A 13,042-nucleotide genomic window follows, 5' to 3' on the forward strand; every position below is an offset into this window, starting at 1 on the left:
CAGAATACATTTTTAAGACACCTAGCAAAATCTTGCATTGAAGATATAAAAGCCCTGTTGCTTCCAGACACTCAAAAAGAAATATTCCTTTACTTTATATTCTCCTCCTCCTAAGTAAGAGTATACTTAATCCATTTTTGTACCTGTAACTGACAAAATTTTTGACCTTCTGTAGGGATTCCCCTTTCTCTGCCTCAGTTTCTCATTTGTTACATGGCAAAATCACATTTTGAAACTTGACAGGAATGTTAGTACTACAGTGTATTAAAGGCAGAGGGGTTTAGATATTATGTTGATAAAGACTGATAAAGACTGCTATTGATAAGTAGTTCTATCATCTGTATTTATAAACACATTAATTGAGATAATCAGAGAATTATTTTTGAATTTCACTTTCAGAAAACCATGGTGGTGTTGATCATTTGTTTACTTTATTCCCATAGACAAAAATGGCATCTGTAGAATAAACTTCTAGATAATAGTCTAAAACATTACCTTTTCTGTAGCACTCTCATTTCTCCCCTGTTTCATATGCAGTATTTTCAAATTCCATTCATTCTATCTGCACTCTTTCAAAATCATCCCGTCAGGTTCTTCAGTTCCATAATGTGAAATTAAGTGCTTCGGGGTCAGGGGGACTGAGGAGTTCTGCCTGCTGGCTGATATCATTGCTCTGTATCAGCATCTGTTCTCAGAAACGTGGAGGCATATCTAAAGAAGTCAAAAAAGAACTCCTAAAAAAATGTTACAAACCTAAAACTGTAGCCATCTGGCACAAGAGCAATGCCTGCCATGAACTTACATACCTCAAACTCTGAAGGGTTTTCAAGCTGAGTGAATTGACATCTGACAGAGAAACAGGCAGAATTGCATGTAATGGAATGCAGCATGGCACCTAGCTGCAATTAAAATTATAATTAGAGAGCCTTATTTAGTGTGCTCACAGTAACCTATGATTTTTTTTTTTTTCTCGTAGAGACTGAAAGGAAGGCCCAGTCTAGAAATGAGAGTGATCTAGTGGCTGTTAACATGTTGTCTCTTCCCCAGAAATAGCTCCTCTTGCTTGGAACAACCCCAGGCACAGCCAGCTGCTGCTATTCCCATAAAGCTATTTATGTTTTTGAAGTCCAAGAGGAACTGTTTCAGGTTTTTAGCGATATATCTTTACCAAATAAGGTTACCTGATTTCCTGATTTCCAGCATAAATTGCCTCCTAATACAGGTTATATAAGAAGTAAGATGCATGCTGTTTATTGATGCTGATACCCACTGGAAATCCGAGCCAGACATGTACTCCCCACCTGTTTTGTTTGATTCAGAGAACCAAAACTTGAATCTGTAGGTCTGAGACATGAACAGGGCAAAGCTGCCCACTCCACTGATAGTCAGCATGTGGACATATTTTTCATGGGAGAGGTGTAGAGTGCAGTGGATTCTGGTGTCCCCCAGCTGAACACTCAGCAATAAGATGGGGCCCTGAGTGGCCGTCACTGTTATAGGGGCCGCCTGTACACTGGCTCCACATCTAAACATCCTCACGGAACAATTACATTATTTTTAGTAAGCTTTATCATCTATGATCATCTCTTCCTCAAAATTTTGGTTTGTCATGTTAAATTTCTAGATTCAACATAAATACGAAAATTAATTTGGTATAAAATCCAAAGACTAAAAAGCAGCTAAAGGGGCAATTTTACTTATTTTCATTTCAGAGTATGGATAATTGAGATTTACTTACTATGCCATTCTAAAAGAAAGTAACATTAAACTCTGTTATCTTTTGGAGCTCTTAAAAATTATAACAATTATGTTTCTAGAGTTTACATATGTAATTAAGGAGTGCTTTTAAATATTTCAAAGAACCTGATCAAATTTCTCTACCTGCAAGAGACTTATCTTTGTGTAATTTTTGGCTTTAAAAATATGAATGCCATTACAGAAGAGCAGGGCACAACCTTATTCATCTTGACAAGCTCAAGGCAATGATGAATGATTTCTAAGAGAAAAATCTGTCAGCATGGTTTGTAGTACTCAAGAGAAGAGACAGTAAATAAGCCACTGAGAAAGTGTTCAGAAACACTGTGGTATTTTTTATTTTTTTGCAGGTGTAGTATGAAATAATTTTTAATAACTGTCATCAAAGAGGACTAAGTTCATCAGCTGTCATAATAACATGACTATAATTTGAACAAAGTTGTAGTCTTATAATTTTAAACTGAGTCTTCAGTATGTGAAAAATCAGGAAATTAAAAGCAAACATCTCTTCTGAATTCCCTTTTTTGTTCCCAGGCAGGCCTGCGCGAGATATTTGCATGAAAATACAACCAGGATGCTACATAACACCTATAACAGCTTAGGAAGAAACCAATTCATTTCATTATGTTTGGGGGTTTTTTAAAGTGTAACGGGCACTTAAATGTGATCTATTGCTTTAGTTACTTGACTAGGAAGGCAGGGGTTCTCTTGTAGAAGAATCCGAGGAAGCAGAGCTGGAATGAAAAGAGTATTTCCTAACAGTGTTCTTTTATGTTCAGAGCAGACGGCCAGAAAGGTGCACTATCATGAGAAACAGAGCTGAGTCCGGTCTGTGTCCCCTGAGCTTCTCCCCTGCCTGTCAAACTGCAAAGCTCAGACTTCCTTAACCTGAATTTCAGATAACTAGCTTCACTCTGCAGCTGAGACAGGCGAAGAAGATTCATGCTGTCTGTTCCTGCAGCCCAACTGAGACAAACAATATCTTGTCAGGCAGCAGTAACACAGCCAAGATCTACCATGGGTTTGAGCCCAGCATCATGCACAGGCTTGCTTTCAGCTCACGTGCCCTACAGGGTCCCTAAACTTCACCTGTGGCAAGCATGAATTAGCAGGTGACAATTGTGTCCTTTGGCTGGGGTCACACATAGTTGCAGCTCACTTTAAAACTCTTAATTTTTTCATTCAAGAATGTCTTGTACAATATAAAAGCAGTTTATTCTTTATTAATGAACATGTGGCAAATTAAGGAGTTCAGAATGGTTATTTTTTAATGAAAAATATGCTTGACTGCATTGCTGTTATACAACTGACATCATGAAGAAGGACTTTCAAAAGCATCTTTGGAAGTGACTGTAACAACACGTGATGCTTTTAATCCGTGAGCTCCTGGCTTCTGAAGTGAATTCCTGACTTCTTGGAGCTAGTTGTGGAAAATCCAGGCATTACAGACAGGACACAGTTTCACTCCTGATGTAAGTTTTCCCAGTTACAATAAAAATACAAGCATTTAGTATTTACATACCTTATTATTCAGCATTTCTCTCCTTGTGTCATCACTAAGCTTAAAGAAATTATTACATAGTTGATGTGGACTTTACATCTCTCTCTATATTACAAGAATATCATCTTTCAGCTAAGCGTGGTGCAAAGAACTTAACTACCAATATGAATTACATACATTCAAGTATAAAGAATGATCTCAGAACTGGAAAAGATACTGAAAAACTGAAAATGAATTGAAAAATACATTGACTTAGTGATAAATATAATTCACAATAAATTATGCTTTTTCAAAAGTCAAAAATACCAGTGCCATGTTGTTTCACTAAATTATGCAAGGGGAGGGGCTGAAGCACAGCCATTTAAGAACTCTGAAGACAAATTTGGGTATACACCTTCTGTATGGCTTTACTGAACATCACTGCATGCTCTTCCAATCCATGATAATCTCTCACACACATGATAGAAAAAAATGAACTATTACTCTTCTATAAGGAAAAAAAAAAATCACTAAGAAGCATTTATGGGTTTTCATATCCAGTTCATACAAATTTAAAGACCAAAGTTTGTCTTCAGTGCAAGCAAGGGGGTAATTTGGCCAAAAGCTGTAAAACCTCATATATAAACAATGAAAGTGTGACTATCAATATGAAGTATTTGTTATGTTTCTGGAATATAGAGAATGTTCTATCAGCTGAACAGAAAATAATAATCAGAGAGGGATCAGAAAATTGCATAGGAAAATACTATTGTGGAAAAAAGAACCCATATCTAACAGACTTTTTCAAAAAAGTCTACAGATTTACTTTAAATGTATGATATTTTTTATAAATGATCATTTTAAAAATACAAGCATGATGAAGGGTGCATACATACTAAAATCAGGTTGATAGGGTGTCCACCTTTCATTGAACCCCTATCTTGGTAAACACCCTTGCTTCCACCAATAAGTCTACATGTTCAGAGCAGCCACCAGATCCTTGCCTTCTTGGCCTGTGTGGCAAATTAGGAATGCAAGCTGAGAGTCTTAAGCCAAGATCAACAAGCCTTCCAAAACACAGTTTCAAGGTTGCAACAATCAGTGATATGAAGTGCTTTAAAGACAAGCTTATTTTACTCTGCTAGAATCATTGTACATCACTGTTGACAAACAAGAGTCTAAGGCAAAATATTCTGTATATTTTGAGTTTCACAAATATAAAGTAACAAAGACTTACAGAAGCAGGTGCTTGACAGGAAAAAAGACCAGACTATATTTTGCAGCTTCCTATCCACAGATTTTTTATCTCCAGCTGACAAAATTTAGGCATTCAGAGCTATAGAACAAGAGTTGGTTTCAAAACATACCCAGCATTCCATGCATGCATTTTATGAATAATGTTAGGACTATGAGAACCTTGAAGTTAACTCTTCATATTTTTTGCCCTTTCTCAGTCCAAACATCATCAGATTGACCATTTTTTTTTTTTTTCCAGAAACCAAGTGTGCTGGTGTTTGGCAAGGCACTGAGCAGATTCTTAGGCCATTTTGTTGATGAGTAGAATTTCCCACCTGCACAGTCTAGTAGTCTGGTGCTTGTTTTAGAGCTGGGCCCAGACATGAGGTTAATCAGAAAATCTGAGGTGATTATGAACTTGGGGATAATAATCTAAGGATTTATCTTTGAAAGGTAGAATGACAGACACATTTAGGCATAACTTTGTTTTCAGTTGTTGTAAAGATGATGCTTCCCTGGGGAAGTGCACAGACTGCAAAATGGAAAAAAAAACAAAAAAACAAAACAACAAAAAGCCAAGTTTGATTTTACTTAATTAAAATATAAGAGAAAAATATTAATTGCAATGGAATTTATATTGTAATCATTTGGAGGATTTCAATTAAAAAAAAGAGTACTCACTTCTTGAAGTCTAATTCTTGTGTTTCGGTGTGCTCAATAAAGATGTCACATATTAAGCTAGAAATCCAGTGGGCAATTTACATTTTAATAGCTTGGAAGCAGTTTTCTGTGGAGTGTTGTAGAAGAATCCTCTTTTGGATTATCCAGGCATTTATTATGTGCACTAGTCATCCAAAATTTTTCAGGATGTAACTTTTTCCAACATAGTTTAAGCTTCAAAAGATCCACAAAAGACAGCCATTCAAATAATTATAAAAACAGAACATATGAGTAATTAGATAATACCATGTCTTGAAATACTTTTTTATCCATCTGAGCCAATTTCCACAATCTTCTTCTCCTTAAAAGAATTGTATTATTATCATTCCCCAGTGATTCTATCGCAATAGACTGATTTGTCTTTCAGACAAAAGGATATGTTTGAGAAATTACAAAAATGCACCTTTTTTTTAGCAACTACTTCCATCATAGTTTCAGTACACCCCACCCCTTACCTTTTCTGTATGGCCTTGAGAGAGGAAAAATATTGACTAGCTTCACAAATCCCTATGGTTCCACACACCTCCAAGAACGAGGTCCATGACCCATTCTCAAAGTTGCCCACACAATGCAGAGACATGAATGTGCACAGTAAGTAAAACCTGGACATTAAGAAGCTGTGCTTTAACCCCAGCTCCATTTTTTGCTCTGCCAGTGTTACCAGTTAATATACCACGATGTAAACAGAAATGCAGTCAGTGAGTGCTCCTGTACCCATTTAAGCTTTCCTCGTTAAGAGGCACCACTCTTCGGATATCAGACACTCTAATCAGGTGCTTGTTCCTTTTCTAACGAGGTTGTCCACAAGTGTCTGAAAAGTGGTATCCCTGAGACGACAGCTTCAGTGGAAACAAGTGAATCACATGGATTTTTTCAACTGTCATTGAGTTTGTCTTTCAAGGAACAGTATAGAACTATTGCAAAATCTTTTTTGGTGCTTTATATATGTTTGGCTGATATATTTCCCATTTCCTCAAACACTGGAAGCAGTATTTTCTTTATGTTTTGTACTATGTGTGCCTATCACAAGATCAGGGCTATTTTAGCTGTTCAATAGCATTATGAACAACATTTTTAATAGGCTTTCAATAACCTTCTCAATACACCATCAAGGAAATTAAAAAGACTATTGTATTTCTTTGAGGGGAAAAAACCCCAAAACTAAAAACAAGAGATTAAAGTTCAAGTACTGAAGAAAGCAGGGAAGGTGTTAATTCAATGATACTTTTATACAATAAAAATATTGTACAAGAGTATTTCAATGGTTATTTTACTTCCTATGTTCCTAAGTTACATTTCCTTTTTATTATGAAGTTGTTATTGCCAGAAATCAATTGAATCAACTCGTTCAGTGCAGGGAATTTGTAGCATTTTATGTTTTGAGGGAGACACTAACAGCTCCTGAAGCTAATAATAAATAATATTTGTATTATTGTAGATTATTGCTGGCATTTCTCAGTGGATAGATAGGTCTTACTATGCCAACTGTTTTAGAAAAAAATACTAGTAGAAAGTAGTTGCTTCGGTGGAAAGTTTATTCAAAATGGACAATGGTTTTGAAGAGAAAAAAAATGGATTCTTATAATATCCTACATATATAAAACATACTGTTGGTTACCATCAAAATTAAATGCAGCTGAAATGTGAGAAAATCAGTATAACTAAAAAAAGGTTAACAAAATAATATCAGGATCAATAAAAAACAATATATGCACTGAGCAAGCTGAAGAGGTACCTCATAGTTTGTGTCAGCATCATGAAATATTGCTGGACTAGCAGTTTTGTTTTTACAGATGTTTCACTTTGACCTTATTAGTTTGGCTTTTGCAATGACACAGCTGTCAAATTTACAGCAAAAATGGAAAAAGTGTTAATCCTACTATTCAGTAGTACAGGGATATCCTTTCTTATTTTTCCCCACCAGCGCTATTTTATATCAAATTAATTATTTGGTATGATTTGCAGAACAACAAAAGAATTACCACAGGGGGTAAAATTGATATATTAATGTAACTTAGCAGGAACACTTTTACTGGAACTCATGCTTTTAATTCAATATTGAGCTAAAGAATACTCTTTTCTTAATTCCAGTTGTCTTACAAGATTTCCTACAAGATACAGGTTAATTTGACTTTTTTTTTTTTTTTTTAATTCAGGTTTTAATGCTATTATCAAGAGTTATGACATGTCTTCAAATACTGTTTTTACCTGAACTTATCCAAATGAATGCTCACATTTGTTATTAATAGTAGTTATGAAGTGAATTATAATCCATAGATGGATAACAGAAATCTCTAAATTTTGTACTTGAAAGGAGACTCAAAACTGACCCATAGAATTTGTAGGGGGGGAGGGAAGAGGAGGAGGGAGGGCACTGGGTGCAGGGCACAGCTAATTTGCACTCCCACATTTAATGCTTTTTCCTTTTCCCAAGCCAATCTGACATCTCCAAATTAGCATACTTGCTGAGTCTTTACTGGTTGTCATAAGCTATTGCTCTAAATAGATACTTCTAAATCACTGTCCTTAACACTGTTTCAGGAGTAAGTTTTAAATATGTTGCTTCATGGTCTAAATTCACTTGTCCTTGTCTAGTGGAGACATTTTGATTATGATTTAGATATCTGTTCTTTGACACATCCTTGGGGGACAATGACCCATACAGCGTAAGTAAATAGGGCAGGGGAGACCCACACTGCTTTGCAGTGATGACCAGGCAGGATGCTTTAATATATCTAAACTGTCCCTAGATGCCAATGTTTATTGTAAACCAAATTCCACCCTTAGAAATGAAAGCAAAGATGAAAGAATAAAGGAACTTGACCTGCTCACTCACCTTTTAAAATGATCTTTTCCAAATGAGGTTAAGGAAGACAGAGTATTGAGTTCCTACTATGGGAAATAGAACCTTTGGCTGTGAATCTCTGGCAATAGCTGATGATCAGTAGGAAAGAACCTGTGAGTATCTAGAGGAGGATGTGCATCAAGGACATGTATAACACAGTATAAAAAAAAATTCGTATGAGGCACCAAATACTATTAAGAGAGGAGAGAATTAAAAACCATATTAAAAAAACTTTCCTGACTCATAAAAATCAAGCTGCCAAATAGCCTTTCAAATGCTATTTCTCTTTGATTCCTACTGCTTGAAATCCATGACCAAAGAAAACAAGAATATATTTTTAAAAAACATTTTATGAAGAAGAACTCTGCACTAAAACAGAGACCTCCCGACCCTATCCAACTCCTGATCCCTATGCACTGCGTTAGAAATTAGAATATCCACAGTCAGACTTTTTCTAACACCATATGCCATTAAAACAATGATTCATTTTCACCCACTGTTTAAGCTTGTGATATATGTCCTAAAGTTAATTCGTGTTAAAAGATATAAAATATAATACAAACCATATAAGTTTTGTTTAGTTGCGAGTTAACTCAGGGGAAGGTGGCTCAGTAAAGTACCGGAATTTCTCTGTCCTGAAAAGGCATGGGAGGGACACGAAGAAAACATGATTGGAATTACCAGAAAGGGGGACACAAAAAATGCCTCTGCTGGGAATCAGTAAAAGGGAACAAAGACGACAAAAAAGGAGATGAAAGCCCGAAGAACCAGATGATTACATCAGATCAGTATCTAGATCGTCTCCGTCGGAAATTAACATCTCCACACCACACCTGAATCCGACCATTAACGGCATTGTACTCCTCCGCTGACCCATTCAGACTCTTAGAACTGAAACCTGCATGTTTAATGAAGATGCCTCGGAGGGGGGACCGTTGAAATCCCGAGCTTCTCTCCGCGATCCAGTGTATAAAAAGAGACTGCTGCAAACCAAAAAAGGTGAACTTGGAGGACAACAGACTGGCAGAGTGTGTTATTGTTGTTCACCCAGCGGCGACCCCGGGCTCGACGCTGTCCTTTTAGTTGTGGCTGTCTGAGACTGTCATTTTGTCTCTCTCAATAAAATTCCAAATTTTGATTTATCAGATTTGGTGAATCGTATTTATTACAAGCTGTCTTGAGTTTTGTTCAGTTATTAAGATCCATGGGGTGTACATACAGAGGTGCTACTTTTCAGGGGGTAAGAAAGCAACCAAAACACACACCATACTATTCAATTGTTAATATGCCTCATCTGACAGTTTGGTTTCTTCAGTGTAAGGCTCATTGGAGCAGTGCTCAGGCAAGGTAACAAAGGGTCCCTCCTGGCAGAGCAGGCAAAGGCCTCTCACCTTGAAGGAAAGGCAGGTTACCCACAAAGGTGCAGGCCATGCTGTCCTACTTCTCCCCCAGCTACCCTTGTCACTTAACGCACATAGCCAACACGACAAAGAGGAGCTGAAGAGACACTGATGTCACGTCTCACTCTTCTGGAGCTCAGTTGTGACATTTTGGAGCCTTGCACTTGAAATACTCCTAGAGGATGGCATGGTGTTCTGTCACTGCAAGTGATTCACAGGGTTAAAGCATGAAGAGCCCATCCTCAGTAAGAGTAAACCTTGCATAGCAAGGTTAAGACATTCAGTTAGGGGAGTCTGTGATTTAGACATGCAAAAAGACTACAAATGAAAAGCAGAAGCTTATCTCTAACCCTGGTAATTTAGCTGTAATTTCTTCTGCTGTGACTTTCCTGTGAAGTGCTTCCAATAGATACGGGGCCTCCACTAAGAGCATGACAATCACCCGATAGAAACGATCTTCTCCAACGGAAATAATTAGCATAAAAATCAATACATGGATTCTGCTTAATTATCATAAATAACTCCAATGAGTCATTAATGGCAAAGGAACCCTTATTTTTTGGGCACAGGTGAGTTTTTCTTAGTTTAACATATCTAAAAATTACTTTGGGTATTTGCTTTTGCATTTGTATAACATTCTATTCGGTATAAACTCAGAAACTTCACTTTAGTAGTAAAAAATAGAAACTTTTAAAAAACATTACCGTGGAAAGGAAAATCTCACTTTGAAGAGGTTGAAGAAATTTTTTTTAAAAATTGAAGAAAAATTAACAGAATGGGCAAAAGAAAAAGAAAACTACAGGGATAAATAACAGAATTTTATGAGTGAGGACAGATGAATGTAAATTCATGTAAACTGACAGTTCTACATGTATCCCATGGCTATTCACTCAGCTCCTGCCCAATTTTGGTCTAACACAATGCTCATGGTAAGGCCGCATGTTTGCTGAGAACAGTGCCAGATCAACTTTGATTCAAGGAAGTGTTGTCCTGTAAATTTAAGAGATCCAGTTGAATAAATATTTGGTCAAAGTGAGCAAAAAATCTGTATGAGCATGGTAGATAAGAATATATAGAAAAATGTGAACAAGTATTTCCAAGATGCAGTTCTATAAGATTCTGATAATTCTCTAAAGCAGATGTTAACTGGGATAGTGTATTACAGCTGAACGCTTTTTATGTTTCTGGGAATTATATACTATATTTGAGATTTAAAGTATACTCTGTGTGTGCCACCTACAAGAAAGGCAAATTACTCTGTCTGCAAGAACAAGAAAAACTGAAAAACTACAAAAAGTGTATTTTTAAAAATATTCCTACACGTTTAATCTTATGCATTTAATTCACCATATATAAGTACAAATTAAGTTGTGAATTAGAAAGTCTTCTCTGAATTTTTAGAATGGAACAAATTTACTGACTACATATTATTTTCTTTTCATATAAACTCTCATAATGATTAAAAGAAATATTTGCACTGCTGAAGAAATTCTAGATCTTTCAAACATATATTAAGAATGTTAGCAACATAAATAATGACAGCCCATTAGAGTAATTATGTTATGGATATAGATATGCGTGAGTCTCAGAAAAACTTTTTTTTTTAATCTGAAAATCATTATTTTTGCTTAGGAAGATACTTTAGTCTGCTGGCACAAAGAAAAAGTAGCATATTCAGCACTCCTTGATAGGAGTTGCTGAGTTATTAGAAATGCTTCTCAGCCAGTATTGCATGCTTTGTTTTAAAAGGAATTTGCATTATGAAGTTTCATACCATAACTATAATCTCCTCCACTAGGAAAAGAAAATGGCAGTATGACTATGTTACAGATAGATAAACATTCCTAGGAAAGCTCTGAGTCGTATAATGTAAACAATCACACTTCATTTTTGTGCAAAAAAGCAGTAGTAGTAGTAGTACTAGTAGCAGTAGTATCACAACTTCCTTTCTCCTACTAACACTAGCTTAGGGTGAAACGTCTCAGAATCTCATCCTTGGGACCAAAAAAAATGGGACTGCCATTTTCAAAAATTTGAATGAAGCATGGGAACAATACAGTTTTTATAAACCAATTTTTCTAAGTTTGCAGGTTGGTGTCTGAGGTTTGAACTTGATACTACCCTAGAGTGTACATAAGCAATTGGAGCAGAGCGCAACTGAAAGAAAAACTGGCCCTGCACCATCTGAGTATTGTAACTCAGTGGCTTCACAGTAATTTTTACAGGACATTATGGCATTGCCAAGATCATTGCTGAACTTTGCAGTGCAGTACTGAATCTGCTGCTTTGGGACTTATGCTATCATAAACCAAATATGGAAGGATAATTGTCTTTATGTATGAAGTCCTCTTCCTTTCTTCTGAAGCCTTAGTGCTGGCCCAGAAAACTGGTTGGTCATCTCTTTCCAGTTCAGGTATTTACTTTTCCAAAAGTACATTTTCCAAATTACAGCTCTTGATACAGTTTCAAATGAGGTCCACTGTGGAATTTAACCATGATTTAAAACTGGGTTTAATCCAAATATATAACACGTCACTTGTGTAGCAGACACCTTCAAATGACTTAATATAATAATAAAAACACTTGCTGTATAGTTAGGTAATTAACTGTATGAAAAAACTGAGCAATTTTTCTGCTATAGTTTAATTTCTGAAAAAAAGTAAATCACCTGTATATTGGTAGCCCATATACAAATACTGTTTGTGTACTGTAAATTTTCAATTTCCCTGTCTTAATTTGCATCCTTTTTATTTGTCTCCTAAAAATGCACATTTTTTCATTAAAATGGTTTGAGTAATGATATTGGGATGATATTCTTCACGGCCTATTTATTTTCAATTCTAGTCACCTGTGAATTATATATTCTTTATTACTTGAGTGAAGACGTGCCATTAGTAAGATCAAAATAAATATGACTTGTTATCAAAATACAAATGGAAAATAAAACTATACTCTAAAAATTATGAGCCTCCTGGGATGAGTTAGCCCTTGATTTATACTAGACTCCTGAACACTATAAGGCTATGACAAACCATTCTCATTACCTATGCTCTGTCTGCATTTATCTATTGCATACTTCAGGGCAGACAGTTACACATTTACAATATGCTCATTACAAAAAAAAGAAAGGCACATAGAATTCCAATAGGTCTTTACACAGAATCATCCGCACTCAAATAAGAATTGGAAGGGTCAGATTTCTTGTAAAAATTATTGTTAAATTAATCTACAAAACTGATGGCAATATTTTGGCTAGAAAAGTAAAAATACTATTTCAGACATCACGCATGCCAAAGAGGCTCTCTCCTAAAACACCTCTGATTTGGGGTGAAGAAGATGGAAATAACTGGGCCTAAGAATTTTCCCAGTGTGGAAGGAACTTCAGAGCAGATCATTATTTGCCCCAAAAGCTCACTCTTTTCTGAGGCCCTTTCCCAGTCTGTAAGGAAGCAGAGTGGCTTGCAAAGGCTTGAATGTACTATGCTGTTTTAGGCAGACAGTACTTTTCTCTCTGTGTAAAAAGAGATTGTACCTTAGGGGAATTTTCCTGTGCTGTATAATACGTAGCTCTTTTTTCTTTTATTCCCTGCTAAGTTTTCTAATATT

The sequence above is a fragment of the Hirundo rustica genome, chromosome 5 (assembly GCF_015227805.2).
Source record: "Hirundo rustica isolate bHirRus1 chromosome 5, bHirRus1.pri.v3, whole genome shotgun sequence".
Classification (NCBI taxonomy): domain Eukaryota; kingdom Metazoa; phylum Chordata; class Aves; order Passeriformes; family Hirundinidae; genus Hirundo; species Hirundo rustica.